The sequence below is a fragment of the Aethalodelphis obliquidens genome, unplaced genomic scaffold (genome assembly GCF_003676395.1).
Source record: "Aethalodelphis obliquidens isolate GAN/ISIS:26980383/991018 unplaced genomic scaffold, ASM367639v1 scaffold5, whole genome shotgun sequence".
Taxonomy (NCBI): domain Eukaryota; kingdom Metazoa; phylum Chordata; class Mammalia; order Artiodactyla; family Delphinidae; genus Aethalodelphis; species Aethalodelphis obliquidens.
The window spans coordinates 21,640,489-21,644,768 of NW_020837949.1; positions in this window are offsets into that span (position 1 = coordinate 21,640,489).

Here is a 4,280-nt window from a genome sequence, read left to right on the forward strand (position 1 = left end):
TTTCAAGTGTACAACACAGTGATTCAAAATTTTTATAGATTATACTTCATTTAAAGTTATTATCAAATATTGGCTATATTCCCTGTGCTATACAATATATCCTCATAGCTTAATTATTTTATACATAGTAGTTTGTACCTCTTAATCCCATACCCCTACGTTTCCCCTCCCTCTTCCCTCTCCACATTGATAACCACTAGTTTGTTATCTATATCTGTGAGTCCTTTTCTGTTATATTCATTCATTCTATTTTTTAGATAACATACAGTATTTGCCTTTCTCTGTCTGACTTATTTCACTAAGCATAATATTCTCTAGGTCCATCCATGTTGTTGCAAATGGCAAATTTTCATTCTTTTTTATGGCTGAGTAGTATTCTACTGTATGTATATACCACTTCTTCTTTATCCATTCATCTGTTGATGGACACTTAGATTGCTTCCATATCTTGGTTACTGTAAATAGTGCTGCTATGAACATTGGGGTGCAAGTATCTTTTTGAATTAGAGTTTTTGTTTTCTTTGGATATATACCCAAGGAGTGGGATTGCTGGATCATATGGTAGTTCTATTTTTAGTTTTCTTAGGAAACTCCATACCACAGTTGCTGCACCAATTTACCAAAAGTGTACGTGGGTTCCCTTTTCTCCACATCCCTGCCAACATTTTTATTTGTGGTCTTATTGATTATAGCCATTCTGACAGATGTGAGGTGATATCTCATTGTGGTTTTGATTTGCATTTCTCTGATGATTAGCAATGTTGAGCATCTTTTCATGTGCCTATTGGCCATCTGTATGTCTTCTTTGGGAAAATGTCTTTTCAGTCCTTTTTCCCATTTTTTAGCGGTTGTTTGTCTTTTTGATATTCAGTTGTATGAGCTGTTTATATATTTTGGATATTAACCCCTTATCGGTGATATCATTTGCAAATATTTTCTCCCATTCAGTAGGCTTTTTGTTTTGTCAATGGTTTCCTTTGCTGTGCAAAAGCCTTTAAGTTTAATTTGGTCCCATTTGTTTATTTTTGCTTTTGTTTCCTTTGCCTTAGGAGACAGATCTAAAAAAATATTGCTATGACTTATGTCAAAGAGTGTTGAAATCAATATTTTTAAAGTAACTCAAATAAATCTAGTCTTAATGTATGTTGGCTGGGCCATGGGCCCAGATATAGCAACTTAATCCATCTTCCCAGATGGGAGTCAGGTTGAGAACCTGACTACCTTCCTAGTATCCTCTGGCTGTGAGCTGACTTTGAATGTGAAAACTGCTAAAGGGTTTATGATTTAGTTAAAATTTATGAGCTTTTTCTTTGCCTTAGTTTTCTATCTTAAGTTTCCTAATATATTCAACAATAACTATAATGTGGGGTTAAACTCAGTTATTTTGGTATGGTATATTCTATTCTCAATAAAAAGAAGCCTCTAGATTTATGGGTATCTTGCTTTGACAGAAGTCCATCTAGTGTTACAACAACATAGCTACTATTTTCTTTGAAATACTGTGTTTTTCCTTAGTTCCCCCTGCACTTTGAGGCTAGTAAGGAAGTACAAAAGTTGTTAGGCACTAAAATGTGTTTATTTGATTTATTCCCTGACCCATTCTCCCTGACAATGGAAACAGACCATCTCCAATAAGGAATTAAATCATTCAAATATGTCTTTGTAACTGCAGATGAATTAGCTCTTTTATAATAAGCTGCATCTATATATCTGGAAAATACAGAGTCACTACTTTGGGAAACTGAAAGAAAACCCATTAGAAAGTTTGGGAAAGGACACAGCTGTCTACCCAGGATTCTTTACACTGTGAACATAAAATAAGGCATGAGAGGTAAAAGTCTTGAGAAAGGTGCTTAATACGTAGGGCAAAACAAATGTTTTCTAGCTGATTTATTATCTCCCCTTCTCTCACAAGCAGCAAAGAGCACCAATATAAACTGTAAAATGGAGAATAATCTGAAGGGCCACCAGACAACCATCTGCTATATGACCCAGATTATTTACTGCAGTGGTTCTCAAAGTGTGTCCCTGGACCAGCAACATCAGCATCATCTGGAAACATGCCAGATCCTCAGGCCTTACCTCAGACCTACATCTGGTGTGTTTTCCAATACCACCAAACAATCCTCCAATTCTAGGGGACACAGACTGTATGTCCTATAAATTTACCTCAATTCTGACACCATCTACCTAGAGACACTGTCAGACTCCACGGGTTAAGGGCTCAGTCCAGACTTCAGACACCGATTACAGACACCAATTACAAGTCCAGGTTGTCACCTGTGCTTCTGACCAACTGGCTATAAATCTGAGTTCCTGCAACCCCCTCCTTGGGTTTGATAATTGCCTCGAATGGCTCACAAAGCCCAGGGAAACATTTTCTTACATTTACCGGTTTATCATAAAGGATATTATATAGGATGCAGATGAACATCCAGATGAAGGGGTACACAGGCGAGGTCTGAGAGGGTCCCTAATGCAGAGCTTCTGTCCCATGGAGTTGGGGTGCACCTCCCTCCTAGCATGTGGATGGGTCCACCAGTCTGGAAGCTCATCAAATCTTCTTGTTCAAGAGTTTGTATGCAGCTTAATCTGTAGCTCCTCCCCCCACCCATACTTCCCAGAGGTCAGTGGATGGGGCTGAAAGTTCCAGCCCTCTAATTGCTTGGTCTTTCTGGTGACCAGCCCCATCCTGAGGCTACGTAGGGGCCCCATCCTATCACCTCACTAGCATAAATGCTGGTGTACTCAACAGGGGCTCCTTACAAAAAACGCAAGACACTCCTACCGCTCAGGAAACTCCAGGGGTTTTAGGAGCTCTGTGCCAGGAACTAGGGACAACGACCACATATGTCTCTTATTATACCACATACTGAATCAGAAACTCTGGGGATGGGCCCAGCAGTCCTTGTCCTAACAAGTTCTCTAGATGACCCCATTGCTCACTAAAGTTTGGGTACCACTGCTCTACGATATTTTTTTTCTAATTCTGGGGCCTGGTTTTGTAAATTTGCCACATCTCAAAAAGACAGCAGTGGGAAAGTCAGTTTTAATAGAAAAACCATTTCAAACAGAGGAAATAACAGAATAAAGACTGAAGGCCATTGCCTTGCTGCAGAATAAGCTAATGCATTTACTTTTAGACCTCATCAGTTATTTTTTATTTATTTCCTTTCAATACCAATATCTTGGAATTAGGTTTTATTGTACCAAAAAGGGCTAATATTCACCCAGAATGTACTAGAACATCATACAAGTCAGCATCTGGTATGACTGGCTGCTGCTCATACCGTACAAGGCTTTAAATAAATCTCTTCAAAAGGCACATGGTAGAAAACACAAACACATGGAATAACTGTTCTTAGAACTACATTCGCGATTAATGGAAACACACGGAATAACTGTTCTTAGAACTACATTCGCAATTAATAGAAAATACAAATGAAAGAACATAATATGAATGTATCAGGGCAGGATCTCGGCAGAAAGAAGAATTCACTCCAGATGGTTCAAATGAAGAGACCGGAGTGAGGGGGAGATTTTAGAGGGGTGGGCAGGGTTACAGGAACAAATGAAGCAAAGCCAGGGCCCCAGAGACTAGCAGCAGCATGGAGCCACTAGAATCCCTCGGAAGGAAGAGACAAAGGGAGAAAACAATGTCACTGGGGAAGAAGTTCACCCAGTGGGAAATGTTTTCATGGAAGGATCCACTTACTGCCCAAGATGTGACTCCAAAGCAAGGAAGGAAGGGGGAAGAAGTATCCAGACTTTTCCCTCCTGCCCCACAATCTCTTGCTTCCCATTTGCCAAAGTCAAGCAGAAGCTGTTGCAGAGGAGCTTGGTGACGCAATCACAGAGTCCAGCTCTCAGGTCATGGTGCAAAGCAGAGAAGAAAGAGAATAAATGGGTGCAGTGAGGTAATAGAGAATAATGAGAAAAACAGATCAGTTAGGACTCTGAGACTTTGACTCTCATTTAATTCTATTTTTATGGGAATCAGTACATTATTTCTCTTTTAGGACAGATAACTTTAATGCTGAACTCCCATTTTTAGAAGGTCTTTAAATAAGTATTTACTGTCTCAATGTTGCATTAACTCTAAAGGTATCAGCAGCTATCACCAAATTAATAACCAGAATTATCACGGATTTTTAGGACTTTTGATCCAGAAATGTCATTGGAACAATTTGTGTAGGTAAACAGCTTTAAAACACTGTTGATATTCCACAAGAACTACTCAAAAGACATTAGCATACTTTAATTAACTTTTTTTTTTTTTT